Source organism: Emys orbicularis, chromosome 8, assembly GCF_028017835.1.
Source record: "Emys orbicularis isolate rEmyOrb1 chromosome 8, rEmyOrb1.hap1, whole genome shotgun sequence".
Lineage (NCBI taxonomy): Eukaryota > Metazoa > Chordata > Testudines > Emydidae > Emys > Emys orbicularis.
In genome coordinates, this window is record NC_088690.1 from 99,834,824 (window position 1) to 99,853,078 (window position 18,255).

Here is an 18,255-nt window from a genome sequence, read left to right on the forward strand (position 1 = left end):
TAATCTGAGTTAGCTACCCCAAATTAATAAAACACCTCTTCCCTCCCCCCCCGTGAAGACTTAACCTAGAACTAAACTTTTATTTGTTCATGATTCAGAGTTTCTGTTGGTTTACCCCAGTCTAAAACTCTTTCCCATAGGCTCCCTTGTGTTATTCCTATGCATAGGGACTCTCCATGTTGCCCCCTTAACCTCTTAAATATGCAAATTTCTGCACATTAAATGCAGTGTGACTCATGATTAAGAATAAGGTTAATCTTTGTTTTTATAAAACATAACTTAAGTGCCGCTGTTCAGACACTTGAGTTTGCAGCTGCTGCATGTATGGAACTCCTATTCATGTCAGAGGAAGTTTTATACACAGAGCAGCTGCAGATCTAGTCCCATATTAGTCATTTGTCTGCCAAATAGTTTAATTTAACTTTAATAAAGTATTCTAAACTCTTAATTTCCTGATGACTGTTACTTGGTATTATGGGGAAAAGCACTAGAAGCTAAGAGGGTTATTTCAGTAAACTACATGAATTTACAATAATTAAAATGCAAATTGCAATACAAGTACAGAGTTCCTTTTGCATTTTGCTTATATTGCCTTCTCTGTGCATTCATATTTTTCCTCTTAATGTAGGTAATTTAAACAGTGGATAAAGGAAAAAAAATGGACCAACATTGGCCTAGTTAATTTAGTTTTGTGAAAGTGGAAGTTTACATGTTTGTTTGTATAGTTTACAGATTATTTTCTAAGTATATCCTTGCAGGTTCTTAGAGTTGTGTCACAGCAGTATTTCTACTCTCTGGAAATATCAGTGGTTTTCCCCCCCCCCTAACAGAATGAAAAACTGATTATATAATGGCAAGGTTTATACCTCCCTTTCCCTCACTCATGCGGAAGACATTTTACCATTTACATAGCTTTGTACTCTCTTTATAAACAGACATGAATTCATTTTCACAGTACTTCTGCTAGGTAGGTACACTTATCCCCATTTGGCAGGTGGGCAGACTGAGACAGAGACCAAGGAGACACGGCAGATTAGTAGCAATAGTAGTTCCCAGTCCAACACTCAGTGTGATGGACAATGTTACCAGCGTTCTTAATTTACAAAAATAATCATCCCAATGGGCATAGATGGAATATGCACTAAATAATTTACAGTTTGTTTTTATAATCTGTTTCCTAAGGGTAGTCATTTATTTAGTGGGGTGTCTCACTCAGAGGCTTGCTATGTGAAAGGGGTCACCAGTACAAAAGTTTGAGAACTACTGTCCTAGGCTTGTCTTTTGAAGGTTTTCTTTGAGGATTTCAAAGGAAACCTGTACAACACTTTCAAAAGATTAGCCTGGGAGGTAAATTTTATTTAGCTGTGACACTGAGTATGTTTCCCAGACCTGAAGAAGAGCTCTGGGTAAGCTCGAAAAATTCTCTCTCTCACCAACTGAAGTTGGTCCTATAAAATATATTACCTCACCCATCTTGTCTCACATTTTAAATATAAAAATTTAATGGAAATAATACATACTGCAATGATACAATAAATTATCAAATACACAAGTATCTACCAAGAAGTTGTGATCACTTACATCTCAACCTTTTCCTTATTAATAGCTCAGTACTGTATATTTTAAACTAACATGGCCCTTTCTCTGAAAGACAGCAGTTTTTTTAACTCTTTTATAGTAAGTGGATGAGAAGGTGTAAGAGATGTAGCACAATCTTGGCATTTCTTTGGGATGTTTTCTTAATCATAGAAAGCATAGAAATACATGACTAGAAGGGATTTCAGTAGGTCATCTAGTCTAGTCCCCTGCACTGAGGCAGAACTAAGTCCAGGGAAAGCAGCAATTCCTGTGTTTGGGCAGCATAGGCAGTGCTCCCTCTCTATGCCCCGGGGGTATAAATTGCCACAAAGTGAGAAGTGGGGGGAAACAGGGCACAGAATCTTAGAATCATAGATGAGAGAGTCATGTGAGACAGTATGAAAAGCATTACTAAAGCCGAGATACTGTACGTGACATCTACTGCTTCACCCCTCTCCCTCCCCCCATCCACAAGCCTTGTTAATCTGTCAAAGAAGGATATTAGGTTGGTTTGACATAATTTGTTCTTGACAAATCCATGTTAACTGTTACTTTGCCTTTATTTTCTTCTAGGTGCTTACAAATTGATTGATTGATTATTTGCTCCATTATCTTTCTGGGTACCAAAGTTAAGCTGACTGGTCTAGAATTCCCTGGGTTGTACTTATTCCTCTTTTTATAGATAGGCACTATATTTGACTTTTCCAGTCATCAGGTATCTCTCCAGTCCTCCATGAGTTCTCAAAGATAATTGCTAATGGGTGAGAGATTTCTTCAGCCAGCTCCTTAAGTATTCTAGGATGTATTTCACATGTATTTCGTGTACTTTAATATTCACATCTCTTTTAAATAATATTCTTGGCGACATGTAGAGGTATCCATTTTTACAGCAATCTGCTAATGAAGAGTACTTGAATGGCAATTTTCTTTTACTTGAAAATGTTCTTTTACTTAATGTACAATATATTTAATGTAATTCTATTCAGAGGATCTTGTTGTTAATCTAGAATATCTTGTAATTGGAAGAGGACATATCACTTGTTTGGGCAGTAGGGGGAATAAGAACTAGCATACCGGATTAGAACTAATCCAGTACATTCTCTCTACCCATGCAAGATGCTTAATCTAGGTGTTTTGTAATCTGTTTTAACTATAATTTCAGCCAATTTTACCTGGTACTGAAACACGGCTCATTGATCTGTAGATCCCAGGATCACCCCAACCACCGTTTTGGGGGGGAAGGGTTGTTTTTTGTTTTTAAAAAGATTGGTGCAACATTTGCTACCCTCTAGTTATATGGAATAGCAATCTGTTCTCCAACTCTCAAGCAAATATCATCCAGTCCTTATAATGTATTGCTCTTCTGTACTTCAGTTTGTTCCAGCGGCTTGTCTTTTGGCACTTCAAACTTCGACAGTGTCTCATCTTTATTACTTGAAGAGTAGGGGTGAAATCCTGACCCCAAGGAAGTCAATGAGAGTTTTGCCATTGACTTCAATAGGGGCCAAGATTTTACCTTAGGTATCTTATCAGCATCCTTTGAAGTGAAGACTAATGCAAAGAGGTAATTTAGCTTCTCTGTTTTTGATATTTGTTTTTTTGTCATAGAAACTTTGAAGAGCCCATCTAACATAGTGAATGCCAGTGAAAATGAGGTAGGATCAGAGGCTAAAATAGGGAAAGAACGAGTTAAAAATTACATAGACAAGTTAGCTGTCTTCAAATCACCCCAGTGCCTGATGAAATACATCCTAGAATACTCAGGGTGCTGGCTGAGGAGATATCTGAGCCATTAGCGATTATCTTCAAAAAGTCATGGAAGATGGTAGAGATTCAGAGGACTGGAAAATGGCAAATATAACGCCAATCTATAAAAAGGGAAATAAGGACAACCTGGGGAATTACAGACCAATCAGCTTAACTTCAGTACATGGAAAGTTAATGGAGCAAATAATTAAGCAATTGATTTGCAAACACCTAGAAGATAATAAGGAAGGTGATAAGTAATAACATAGATTTGTCAAGACAAATTGTGTCAGACCAACCTAATAGCTTTCTTTGACAGGGTAACAAGCCGTGAGGATGTGGTGGAAGCGGTAGATGTGGTATATCTTGACTTTAGTAAGTCTTTTGATACTGTCTCGCATGACCTTCTCATAAACAATCTAGGGAAATACAACATAGATGGAGCTACTACAGGGTGAGTGCATAACTGGTTGGAAAACCGTTCCCAGAGTGTAGTTATTAGTGGTTCACAGTCAAGCTGGAAGAGCATATCAAGTGCAGTCCCACAGGGATCAGTTCTGGGTCTGGTTCTGTTCAATATCTTCATCAATGATTTAGACAATGGCATAGAGAGCACACATATAAAGTTTGTGGATGATACCACGCTGGGAGGGGTTACAAGTGCTTTGGAAGGTAGGATTAAAATTCAAAATGATCTGAACGAACTGAAGAAATGGTGTGAAGTGAATAGGATGAAATTCAATAAGGACAAATGCAAAGTACTCCACTTAGGAAAGAACAATCAGTTGCACACATACAAAATGGGAAATGACCTGCCTAGGAAGGAGTACTGCGGAAAGGGCTCTGGGGGTCACAGTGGATCACAAACTAAATGTGAGTCAACAGTGTAACACTGTTGAGGGGAAAAAGGGGGGGGGAAGAGCAAACATCCCAGAATGATGTTTGCATCAGCAGGAGTGTTATTAGTAAGCCACAAGAAGTAATTCTTCTGCTTTACTCTGCGGTGATTATGCCTCAGCTGGAACATTGGGTCCAGTTCTGGGTGCCAGATTTCAGGAAAGATGTGGACAAACTGTAGAGAGTCCAAAGAAGAGCAACAAAAATAATTAAAGGTCTAGAAAACATGACCTATGCAGGCACACTGAAAAAATTGGGTTTGTTTAATCTGGAGAAAAGATTGAGAGGGGGCATGATAACAGTTTTCAAGTACATAAAAGGTTGTTACGAGGAAGAGGGAGGTAAATTGTTCTCATTAACCTCTGAGGAGAGGACAAGAAGCAATTGGCTTCTAAACCTTCCTTGCTGCAATTGGTTTAGGGTGACCAGACGTCCCGATATTTAAATGTTTGTCCCGCGACCTGACCGATCTTTGGTCGGGACGCAGTTTGTCCCGATATTTCGCTCCGCCGGCAGCACTGGTGGGTTTTTTTGTTTTTGTTTTTGTTTTTTGCTCCGCCGGCAGCACTCGCCTTTTTTCTCCACTGGCAGCACTCGGGGGTGTTTTTTTTTTTTTTTTTTTTGCTCTGCCGGCGGGCCCCCCCCCCCATGTGTCCCGATATTTTCTTCCTCTCATCTGTTCACCCTAAATTGGTTGCACATAAGGAAGAACTTCCTGACTGTCAGGGTGGTTAAGCACAGGAATAATTGCCTTGGGAGGTTGTGGAATCTCCGTCATTGGAGATTTTTAAGAGCAGGTTAGACAAACACCTGTCACAGATGGTCTAGATAATACTTAGTCCTGCCATGAGTGCAGAGGACTGGACCAGATGACCCTTTGAGATCCCTTCCAGTCTTATAATTCTACAATAGTCACTTATGTCTTCTAACTTAGATGTTAAACATTTTGTCTGCTGTAACGGCTCATGCTCCTTTCCATGGATTACATGTATTAGTAGATAGGTCTTCAGCGTTTGTAGATTTGTTGAAAACATATATTGGGGAAGAACCCAAGCAAAAACTCATGTCAATTGTTAGGTGTTTGCATTTGTGGCCTATTCATGTCATTTTAAATTATTAATTTTTATTTGTGCGGGCAGAAATAAGTTGCGTCTGTGGTGTATTCATTTCCTGAACTGTCTAGAAGGAACAGACTACTTTATCTTTTTTTTATGCACTAGATCTAAATTAAGTCTGCAGTTTGCATGCCATGTTAATGCTTACAGGGAAGAGAATGTGTGTCTGGTTTATAGGCACGGCCACAGTACATTTCACAAAAATGCAACAAAATTTGTCTGAGAGACAAGAGACTGCTGAATCTGTGAGCTAGAAACCAGAATTATTGCAGGGCTGACATATTTGTCTTGGAGAACGGGGGGGGGGGAAGGAGAGAAGGACTGATAGTTGTATCACTTACAGAGTCCTGTTAACTGATGGTGTCAACTGTTAGAGGAAACTGCTTGTCTGGCTAAATGCCAATTCATTGGCTAAGAGAGGCAGAATATAACAGGTTTAAAATGGCATCCAAGATTACTGCCCGAGGAAGAAGATAAACTGTCTAATACTCAGTGATGATTTTGCCATGATGGCTTCTTTATTGTACCTTTTCCTTTATTTTTAAGGGAGGGAAGGACCACCAAATAAATGTTTGTATTAATCAAGTTTTCACTTATTTTATTGTCTGTATTTATTAATTTTTCAGTGCTGATTCTGTTAGTTGTGTCAGCTGCTCCACCATCAAATACTTGTCGATGGCATAGTATGTCACTGGTTATGATTATCATTAGCAGGAACTTGAATGCTCAAAGGTGCAATGCATTAAAATTTTTTTGGTAATTTGCATAAACCACAGGTGCTTTCCAGACGGCCAGCCAAATCAATTAATGTGTGTGTCTGCAGTCTGCAAAACATTGACTGTTATGAACTATTACTACATAGAGTAGAAAAAGTATATTTAAAATCCTATTTTGTATCCTTAAAGGTTTACTGTCAAGTAATGAGACAGAATATGTAGCTTTCAAAATAGCTCATTTTGATATTTTGAAAACGATATACTGTTGTTAAATGTCCTTCTGGTAATCTCTGTATGTATTGTCTTTAAAATTGATCTTCCCAAAATGAAAATTGTTTAAAAAAGTGACACATAATTAGTGCAACCCCAATACATTCATAACATAGTATTCATACCCTTAGTGCTTTAGACTTTACAGATTATCTATCTAGATTGTATATAAAATCACTGTCTGCTGCAGAAATCCAACCAGCTCTGGGGTGAAACATGCATCTACTTAATGGCATACAAGAATACTACATAACAAGTGAAGAAAACTATATCCAATTGAAACTGCAGGGAATTTATTTTAGGCGGGCACCTGTATTTACTCAAATTGGAATTTGGCCAGGTTCCTACAATTAACAGTCCTCCCTTCTTTCAAAAATATGTCAGGATATATTTTAATGATCATGTATATCAGCAGCTGTTTCTTATATCACCTCTGAAAGATTGCACAGTTTCCTAAATGTTGGGTAGGACATTTTCATCACGGACTCAGAGGTGAAGCTCGTTATTGACTGAATCACCAGCATTAGGCCTTTAAAAAATGTTGAGTTGCTGTGGGGAAGGGAGTGGTTTGGGGATTTCTGCTAGGGTGACGATCCTCGACTTTACGTCAGTCTTTATCTTTCATGTCTCTTTTGATTTATATCTCTTGTCACAGGCTAGTTCCTTATTCTTGTAGGCATCAACATATTTGAAGTTCTACCCCTCTGATTGCTGTAAGGGAGGGAGGAGCTTTCTCTCTTCTCCCTCCTGTGAGGGTAAGCACAGGTCTCTACTATTCTGTTTTTCTCTGGCCTCATTCCTAAATAATTCCAGCATTTACCTTTGCTGCTGCTTATGCTTCTTCAAGTGTCAGCCTGAAATTAACGTAATTCTGGAGGACAGGGTTCTGAATATGGAACAATCTTGTTCATTTCACTAAGTTAATATTTGCCATAGTAATGCACAACAGCAGATGCCCTGGTATTGTCTGCATGCTAACTCTAGAAGACAATGCTCATTAGTTTACATTTATTTCACATTTGTATTGGAAAGACTGCCATATAGTTTCACAATCATAAAGCATTCAAAATTTATTTTAAAGTGAAATCTTAAATTCTGTGGAAATTGATGACTTAGGACCCCAAACTTTCCAGGGAAACCTTCCTATTTCCCAATGGTAAGTGGACTAGGGAATTCTCCAACCCTTGACCAAACTTGCAGCACTTTGTGTCTTCCTTGTGGGAGGGAGGTACTAATCCAGCCTGCTCTGATTTACTTATTCATGCCAATATGTGAACTATCTTTCCAACATTTACCTTTGCTAAATTAAAAATACACAATAAATACAAATTCATGGCATACCTAATAAACTGTCCATGCAATAAAATATTTGTTTACCTACAATAATAATAGGAACCTCTGAACCATCTATTTCTTCCAAATCTACTTCTCCCCTCCCCTACCACCCATAACTCTTTACTCACTCCCTCTCCAAATACCTGAGGAAAAAAGAGGATCTGTGTAGCAAGCCTGGAAGGTTAACAAATCTATGCTCTGAACCGCTGAAGGGACTGTTTCAGAGTCATATTCCTCATAGAAAACGCCTTGCCAGCAGCTCTTTCATATGTAAAACAGACTGGGACTCTAGCTCAAGCACCTTCACTGATCACAATTGTAGTACATCACATATAGTGTTGGTGGGGAGAGGCAATCCTATAGACCTATAAAACGGATTGTCAGCCTTTTTGGAAGCCTTAAATCCTTTTCTTTGTGACTTTGTCAGATCCTTGACTTCTCTGAAACCTTACTTCACTGTAGTTGTATTTTTAATTGGTGTATGAGCTCTTTTTCGTAGAAAAGTCTTGACCACATATCCTTTAGAGATGTTACATACTTTATACGGATACTGCACTTTGTTTTGGTTTTCTTTTTATTTCCTCCCTATGGTTGTTTCTGTTCAATATGATGTATTGGACTAAACCAACCCAATTATGCTCTCATCTGTAACTAGCACAGCCTTTTCTTTTATGCATAGGCTTATCATAATGTGGTTAGAAATGTTTTTGTATTCTTAGGCTGAAAAAGAATGTGAAGTTGAGTGCTCCTTGTGACGTTGCACCCCATAATGCTTTATGGAAATATGCTTATGAAAGTAAATATGACATAACTGGAATATGTTTTATGCTAGATAGGCCATGTAACGTATCTCTGCAAAGGTTATGATCTACTGGATATATTCATCCTATTTGTATGCATGTATCATTTTTGTATTCTAAGTTATGAATATTGGCTGTGTACTTGTTTGATTTTAAGTAGCCTTAGTAAGGCATTTGGTCAGCTTCTTAAGAAAGGAATTTGCAAGTTAAGTGCCCAATCAAGAAACACTTAACGGACAATAGACCTTGGAAGACTCCAATCCACATAAGAAGTCTACCTGGGGACTTTCAAGGTAGCATATGAGCAATGGCTGCCACCTATAAAGTTCTGAGTCATGCATGGACATGTGACTTGCCCATGTGACTCCAAAACTCCATCTTGCAGCTGGGTTCTGCATAGGAGAGAGGAAGGGGTCTCCACCCACAAGAGAAAGTTTATTTAAGCCCCTGGGAGACTCCTCCATTTGGTCTTCAGCTGGCTCAAGAGAGAGCCTCTCCACCCCCAAAGGATACCTGAAAGAAACTGGAACAAAGGACAGTAACCACAGGGGTGTGAATGATTGCTGGGCCCAGACTAGAAGGAGGCTAGTCTGTAAAAGAAGCTTACTGGAGCATCTCTGAGGGTGAGATTTCATCTGTTACCACTTTCCTACGGTATTAGGCTTAGACTTGTGTTTTATTTTATTTTGCTTGGTACAGTAATTCACTTTGTTCTGTCTGTTATTACTTGGGACCACTTAAATCCTACTTTTTGTATTTAATAAAATCACTTTTTACTTATTAATTAACCCAGAGTATGTATTAATACCTGGGGGGTGGGGCAAACAGCTGTGCATATCTCTCTATCAATGCTATAGAGGGCAAACAATTTATGAGTTTACCCTGTATAAGCTTTATACAGGGTAAAACAGATTTATTTGGGATTTGGACCCCATTGGGAGCTGGGCATCTGAGTGTTGGAGACAGGAACACGTCTTAAGCTGTTTTCAGTTAAGCCTGCAGCTTTTGGGGGATGTTGTTTTGTAGCTGTCTGGCTCAAACAGGCAAGGTTCTGGAGTCCCAAGCTAGCAGGGAAAACGGGTTAGAAGTAGTCTCAGCACATCAGTTGGCAGTCCCAAAGGAGTTTCTGTGATCCAACCCGTCACACTCCTGACTTTGCATATATTAACCAATTGGAAGCCATACGTGATGTTCACTAAAGGGCTAAGCTAATTTAATTGTGTAGACTTTGCTTTCATGCAAATTGAAGAGAGAAAAAAAACAATATAACTAAACTGTTGGTATGTATGGCAAACATTTTTATTGGTATTATTAAATCTAAATATTAATTCTAGGAAGACTTCTTTAATGTCTCTAAAATCAAGTTTTGGGGCGAGATTGTGGCAAGTCCTGTGCAATTTTCACTGCATATCACAATTCAGAAAATAATTTAGTGCATGCACAGGCGTTTGGTTTGGTTGGCTTGCAGAGTTTGGCACTAGAACCACTGTGTAACATAATAGCTGTGAGCTAGAAGAGTATCCTAGTATGGCCATAGAACTGGTTTGGAACCAGATTTTTCTTACCAAGCTTAACTGTGTCCTGGGTTTTACACTTGGCCTGTGTAAACCTTGCTATTTCAGATGTGTTTGACAGTACTTGATATGAGGGAACTGGACTGTTAGTATGCTTGTTTCCTGGCCAATACCTACTTCTCTTTTCCATATCACACTTGTTTCACATTAATAATCTCACGCAAGGTTTTGGGATACTTGAGTTGTACATGTATGGTTCTATGTTAGGGTTGATTTGAGGTATTAGAGCCACCTCAAACATTGAAAAAGAAGCCTTCATGCTCTCCAAAAGATGGATTTATATCTACTTTAAACTCGGTTTCTGTGAAGTAGCTGCTAGGAATTGCGGGAGGGTTCTGAAGATTCAGGGTCCCTAGGAGCCTAGGGTTATCTTCAATGTACACAAATGGCTGTTTTTTTATTTTTTTAAAGTCCCAAATTTCTAACATCTGTTGGGTTTGAGAAGTTCTTAGTGTTTCGATGCACATGGGAAAAGTAGACTAGCTGTTCGAAGTGAAATGTTTTCTGAAAGTAGTCAATATATAAGTTCAGCCTGGGGCACTGAGCGAGGAGGCTACTTGGTTGCTGTTCAGAAGCAACGGGAATGAAAAATTCACAAGTTTGAAACCACAGATATGATGGAATATCAACAAAAACTCATTAGATTGGAGGGGTCCATTACCTAGCAATTACCTTGGATTGGGGGTGCTAGGTCTGAATTTGGGACTTAATCCATGTTGTTCCCTTTCCTTTTATCAGAGCCCCTCCTACTTTTTTGTTTGCCACTCCAGACAAATGCTATATTCTTCTAAAGCTTGTCCACCTAGCCACAGTGTCTGCATTGGTTGCAGCCATATCCTTCTTGTCAGTTGTTTTCTGGGATGTGGCAAACCTCCACTCATGTAATCGCCTCAGGTGCAGGATACCGGCAAGTGCCTAGAGTAGGCTAATGTGTTTCCTTACATTTTGGGGGGGTTCTCATTTGCGCAGCAGAGTTAGGGAGCAGTCAGAAGGGGAAGAGTGAGCAACAAAATCTTGTGGGTTAGCTCGCTGGCTTGGCTGACCGGAAAAGGAGAAAAACCCGGTGTCTGTAGTGTCTGAAACCACATCCCTGGAAAACAGTTAGTGAAATTCATCTTTAATATAAATATACATTGTAACTTTTAGAAGTCTACAAAGTCAAATGGGTAAATAACCACAGACTAACTATGATTCTTTTATGCTCAGGGATAATAAACGTGGCTAGCGGACCTCTTGCAAAAATAGCAATTGTAAACTAGAGAATATGCACATAATTGGATGCTGTTTGAGCTTCATCAAAATCTTTCATTGACTTCTAATCATTATATCACTATTTTCAAACTTATTTATAATGTTCCAGAAACTCATGTTGCTTTCTCCTACTTGGAGTTCTTTATTACTTTCAAATCAATGATTTCTGTATAACATATCAAATAGTGCACTTGTTGAAACATCCTTTTATGGAGTATGAGAAAAAAATATGAAACTCTAATATGTGTAGGAACATTCGCAAGGTTGATAGACCCGGAATGTGACCTAGGCTACCACAATACAAATGATCAATAATTTCTGTATATGTAGAGATGTGGATGCATTTTCAGAATAAATGTCTTATAGTCCCTTATAAAATAAGTTGCAGCAGGCTAATACTTGTAAACAACCCGACCATAATAAAGCAGTGTTTGCTGATAGTCGGGGTGAGGGGAAGTAATCCATACAGGGGGAAAAAAATCAGTTTCAGGTTTCCAAAGCAGTGGTAATCAGTGGGGAAAATGATATAGAAAATATTTGAAGTGGCCTTTTAATGATTTTAACCTTATCCAGGAAGTTTCTGTCGTCAGGGTAGTTCAGTTGTAAATTCTTTTCTTGGAACAGAACATTGTTGGTACCCCAAATTGTTCAAGAGACAAATTGTGATAATTGGCTCATCAGAACCTGAGAGCTGTCTACTATATAATGTTGTGTTATGTACTTTTTGCTTTTGTTTAAGCTATTTAAAATATATGTGACTTTTAAGAGATGGACAGTGCTTTTGTTGGTGAAGGTAGGGTGGTTGTTTTTTGTTTGTTTGTTTGTTTTTAACTGCAGTTTCAAATTTAGAAATGCTAACTAATGTCACAATTAGTTGAGAACTAGCCGAGGAGACTGTTCAGATGCATATTGTGTTGTTCAAGGGTTCCATTTTGAGACTGAACAAGAGTAATATTCTGTGATGGCAAAATCTTAAATGCTGTTCTTGTGAGCATTCTAATGCTCACAAGAACAGACACTTTCTAAGATTTTCAATATATTGGGCTGTATTCAAACCAGGTCCAGAAAACAAGTTTTGGATCCAACCTGCAATCCAATATGTAGTGGTAGGCTCAGCTCACACAACCTCCATAGTCCCTCCCTCTCTGATTCCTAATTTCAGCAGGGAAGGGGACAGAAGGTTTCAGTTGTGGCCCATCTCTGCTCAAATAGTTGAAATGATTTTTTTTAATTGAAATCCATGGTAGAGGTGCTTCCCCCACCCCAATTGTTCTTGTTTGTTATGCTGATCATGATGCTACATGAATATGTGGATAGAGTATATGTATATAACAGACGTATAAGTCTGTAGAAGAGAGCAGCAATTTATAAAAATTCGAATTAGTTTTATAAAATATATAAATGTCAAATGCTCTGAATGGGAGGTGACCTTTTCATGTTTAACGCAACAGCTGAAAAAAGATGAGTAGTATAGCTACCAAGGCTGCAGGGAAATTGAATTCATGGTGCCTTTTTATTGTTCCTTCTGTACCGCTGATTCTAATTTTAGAAGCTTACATCACTTTAGTTATGATGACAGCCTCCCTCCCTCACTTAGCATAGATCATATTTTCATACTGCTTATGAATCCTCCCGATCCTTTCAATAAGATTTTTCTACAGCATGTTAGTAAGCATTTAGCTGCTGTGGAAACTGATGCACATAAGTAACCAATAGCAGAACGCAATGTTGCCCTAAAGAACTGGGGGAAGCTAAGTCCTATTTTCCCTTGTTCAGAAGGGTGAGGAATAGGGTGGAGAGTTGTTTTAAAAACAGGAATTCCTGAAGTTCTAATGGGAGGCTAACCTTGCCACAAAATACAATGATTCATTTAAGATGCTTAAGTTAAATGTGGGGGAGGGGGAAAGGGAATCAGACATGCATGCCAGCAGCACTAAATCAGGGCAGTGTGGGGATGCTTCCAGCTTGTGCTGCAGCATCTGCCACTGTATATAGCACTCTACCATCATCACTCCCTTCATTTTCCAAAAGATGTAAAGTCCTCAAATATATGATGCTAGTCCCTTGATACTGGTACTGTTAACATTAGAATATTTGTATATTAGGCTGTTGTACTTGGAAATTAATACCTGCAAAGCCAGAGAGCAAAATGAACTAATTTAGGCTCAAACCCCTTTGCTTCAGTTTGTGAAATGGCAGATTGCTTTGCAACCAGCTGGTTTTTAACCCTCAAACCCCTCTCCCCATCCTACTTGGTGGTAGGGTATAGTAGTTACTGTACTCAAAGAAAATGGCAGAGAGAGAACGTCTTTATAGCTGACTACTTCTGCCATACCTCTTTGCTCAGAGTGGGTGCTCAGTTATACTAAAAGTCTTCCCACTCTGTGACTTGTTCTGGTCTTTGGTCCTAAAAGTCCAGCAGTCATAGCCAGCACCCTTCCTTTTGCTGGGCATGAAGCAACTATCTTGCCTTTTCAGCTAGTGCATGCAGGTTTTAATATCACTGCTTGCCTTCACTGCACAGCTGCAATATTCAAACAACTGGCATTTCTTGGATTGATCTGGGAATAGTAGTAACTATTGGGAAAGGTATCTTCTGGTGTCAGCCTTGAAATATACATGATTTTGCATAATTTCAATTGGTGGGGTCTCTTTAAGCAAAGAGGAGAAACCTCTAATCCAATTTAAATTAAATATAAATTTAAAAGATCCAAGTAAGTGTCTTAGTGCCATTTTTGTTTTGTTTAAAAATCCTATTCTTCAATGATTTAGTCTTGTTAAATAAATCTCCATGTTCTGATTGTCTAACAGGCGGAGTGGGAAAATTCTGATACATTTATGGGTGGCTAAGAAGAATGCTATGCATAGAAATAATCCTATGGAGTGATATTCCAAATATGAAAATAAAAGCATCATTGAGAAACAAGGAAGGATTTTCAGGAAGCACAGATCAAGATTTTTATTTTTTTAAATAAGGCTTTCATATGCAATGAAAAATTGGGATTCATCTTAAAATGAGAAACAAAATACTGTTTCTGGTTTTACCACATGTTTCTTAAAATTGTATTTTGGTTGAGATCACTATTAAACAATCTTCGCAAAAGATTTTTCCTCAAGTCACTGTTGTATTGTGATCTGACATTTATCTTCAACAAATCATTGTAAAAGAACTTGTGGCACTGTACCATAAGGCGCTTAGGTTAAAAAAAAAAAATTCTCCAGTATAGAATTAGGTCAATTTTTTCACCCTGTTCATAGCTGTTAGGCTGGCAGGTTTGCATGCAGGGTCTCGGATTCATTCCCTAGAGAACTGCAGTAGCTTCAGTCTGATTGGTAGGAATAGGAAAAGGATGATGTCATCTTCACTTAAAGACAAAACTAGAAGGAAATAGAATTTTGTTCCCATTATTGAGCTTGTGTTTACAGTAGTTGTAAAATATGGCATTCACTCCAAAATCTTTAGCGGATTGAATTTCATGCACAATGCAGTTGTGAGATGAATATCTCTTGTTTAGCTGGACAAGAGAATTTGTGTGCTATCAGTGCACATGCAGACAAGGGGAGAGGCTTCCTTTATTTTTTTATTTTTAATTGTAATTATAGTAATTGTAGTAAAACAAGTAATACAACCCAAAAGAGTTTGGACATTCCCTAATTATTACTGAAACTGAAAGGTTCTTATTAGTGTGGCTATAAACCTGCTGTTTATATTCAAAATGCTGTAGAGCAGCATTGCATGAATCATTTCAAAAGGTATAACACACTTGATAGCAATGAAGCTGATGCTGTCCTGTAGCCTGCCTGTAGTGAATTGAATTTTCTCTGTCTGGTGGTGCTTAACACTTCAAGGGTGGAATATTTATCTAAAATTCCTTCATCATGTAAAACAGGAAAAGATTTTGGCTCTGTGTGAGAACCTTATAAATAAATACATGCTAGATGTCAAATAAGTTGCAGTTGTTTCCCTCTTGATGTTACAAAATCAAAAGTATTAATTGCATCTTAAAATATTTTTAGCCATTTTTTCATTGTTTGACAAAATTGGTGGTTTTAAGAATGTGATACAAATTATTTGTCTTTCAAGATAGTTTTGGAAAGTGAGCTCATCTCATAGTTGAGTTGAAAATATAGAAGAGTCATATATTCAACTCTAACCTTCTTTGATACGGCCTTGTTCCGGAAAGCAAAGTGGAAGTAGAGTCATAGTACCCATAAGTAGGGTTGCCAGGCGTCTGGTTTTCGACTGGAATGCCCTAGCTCCACGCAGCTCCCGGAAGTGGCCGCCAGGTCCTTGCAGCCCCATAGGCACATGGATGTCCAGGGAGGCTCTGCGTGCTACCTCCACCCCTCGTGCCGGCTCTGCAGCTCCCACTGACCAGGAACCGTGACCAATGGGAGCTGTGGGGGCAGCACCTGTGGGCGCGAGGGCAGCGTGCGGAGCCTCCCTGGCCGCCCATGCGCCTAGGGGTGGCAGGGACCTGGCTGCTGTTGCTTCCTGGGAGCTGCAGTAAGCACCGCCAGGACCCCGTACCCACTCCTGCATGCCAATCCCCTGCCCCAGCCTGGAGTCCCTCCCACACCCAAACTTCTTCCCGGAGCTGCCCCCTCCCCCCCCAAACCCTGCCCCAGCCCAGAGCCCCCTCCTTCACCCGAAACCCCTCATCCCCAGCCCCACCCCAGAGCCTGCACCCCCAGCCGGAGTCCTCATCCCTCACCCCCCGGCACCCCAACCCCTGCCCCAGCCCGGTGAAAATGAGTGAGAGTGGGGGAGAGCGAGCGACGGAGGGAGGGAGATGGAGCGAGTGGGGGCAAGGCCTCAGAAAAGGGGCGGGGTAGGGATGTTCAGTTTTGTGTGATTAGAAAGTTGGCAAGCCTACCCATAAGCAGTTTTTAGTCTGAGATGAGGCGTGTATCTTCCCTGTGAAACAGACTTAGCTCAATTTCTTGAAAGTGAGAATCCCCTGGATGGGCACAGTGGGTGAAGCAAAGCTTCTCACTGGGAAGCCTCAAAGGGCCTGATTCAGAATTGAAGTAAAAAAAAACTTTGCTGCTAGTACTTATCGCTATTGCCACCACTTAGCAGCTAGCTGAAGCAGCACTGCAATTTGGTTGATGAGGAGAAGGTATGGCTTTTAATTTCCAAATCAGCTTAGAGGCAGTATATAGTGTTGGGTGTGGATGGTGAGCTTGTGACAGAAACTTGTGGAGGGAGGAAACTATGAAAAAGGGAATAGAGGGAAAAGATGGAGAACTGGGTGGACAGCTAGTGGCCCCTTTTGTACTTGAAGTAAAAAGACATTGATTTAAAAATTTTATTAAGATGATGTTAAAAAAAAAAAGTGAATAGAGTTTGAGCATAGAAGTTTCTGGCTATCAGGGAATAACGTACAGATTATCGAGGGTGCAAAATTTGGTTTAAGATCAGGTGGCATAAGGAATACATAATCTGCAATATCCCCGATTGGGGGTAAAAGGTTGATGGGTCAAAGTACAGGCATTGAGATATGAGGGTATGAAGTTCATAGAGTGGCTATGTTCGGGTGTGGAGTATAATGAGTGGATATGATGATGAGGATGGATTGACCCTCACTTGGTGAGATTTAATGTTCAGGGAGTTTATGGTTCCAGTTCATATGATCCAACGGAGAAGGTCACTTGGTCCCTTTTTCGTAGTGGGAGAACGATGCTTTGAATTTGGGCTGCTATAGTTTCTTTTCCCCTCCTTAGAGGGTGGTAATGGCCAATTAACTTCTAGGAATTGAGTGCATCATAACATTCCCTGCCCAAAGGTGCAGGAAATCCTAGGTGACATACCTAGAGTAGGTCTCCTGTGTGCTAGACTGCCATCCAAGCCACCGAGCTGCTGAAAAATGTTTGGTTTTAGCTGCAAAAAGAAAATATCTTGCAATTCTTGCCCTCTAATTAGAAACTAGAATTGTTGCTCTTTCAGGGTTATTGCAGTAGTTTGATTTTTAAAAAACCAGATGTTTTTTAAAAACAACTTTTAACATGTTTGTTTTTTTCATTCAAATGATTTCTCATTTGGTTTACGGGAGCATCTCCTTCCAATAAGAAGTTTATATAATTCTTGGACAAAATTCCTTAAAGAATGAACAGAAGGCTGTAAAAATGACAGCCAGAGCAAGGTCATTATATGGCATACACTTGAAAAACAGGAATTATTTTACTTTGAAAAGATTTTTTTTTTTTACCTTGAAGTGTTAAACTTGAATACAAAGATGATAAATGTGACTTGCCCAGAATACTGTTGAAAATAAAGTGTGAATATAGACACATATGTGAGAAGCTGATTTTTAAAAAATTCATAGTTATTGTATGTGCTCTGGTAGATCATAAAAATGATACAAACATAATGTAGAACAAGAATGTTATGCTAAATTGTTGTACAGAGATGTGTATTTATATTAGGTCAATAAAGACGCTCTGCTGCCTGCATCTGCAGATACAGTAGCCAGTTGATCTAATGCAGTTTCTAAAGGCTTTCTATACAGGTGATGTCATCCTTTTAGCTCAGTTCCCCTCCCACTCTCTTTCCTCCTTATTAGATATTTCATCTTGCTGCGGAGCATCCAATCGATGAAAGCTTTTCCTGAGGGAGCTGCTGAGAAGCAAGCAAAAATAGTAGGAATTAGGACTCCAGCGTTCAGTCTTGCCGTAGCCGTGGATGTATATTTTGTAGTGCATTATATAATTGTTTTAATTGGAAAAGCTAGGCTTGGATTAACCATGGTATCTGGCTGATGCATTAGAATACTAAGCAACACTGCAGAGTTGTAAACTCTGCATGATAAAATAGAGAGAAAGAAAAAGGGTTTGGATTGCAGAGGTTCCGAGACATTCCATAGTGCAAACCTGTTAGAGTATATATCCTGAAGCTACAATCTGGACATGAATTGAATTTTGCAGTTATGGTGGGCAAGCGTATAAAGAAGAAACTTTAATATCAAGGGTG

The 18,255-nt window shown here is 39.2% G+C and overlaps 1 protein-coding gene across 1 annotated transcript in view; it reads left to right on the forward strand.

The window, feature by feature from the left end:
* RAPGEF6 (Rap guanine nucleotide exchange factor 6) overlaps window positions 1-18,255 on the forward strand; it is a 236,294-nt gene that overhangs the window by 104,791 nt on the left and 113,248 nt on the right. The window lies entirely within an intron of this gene.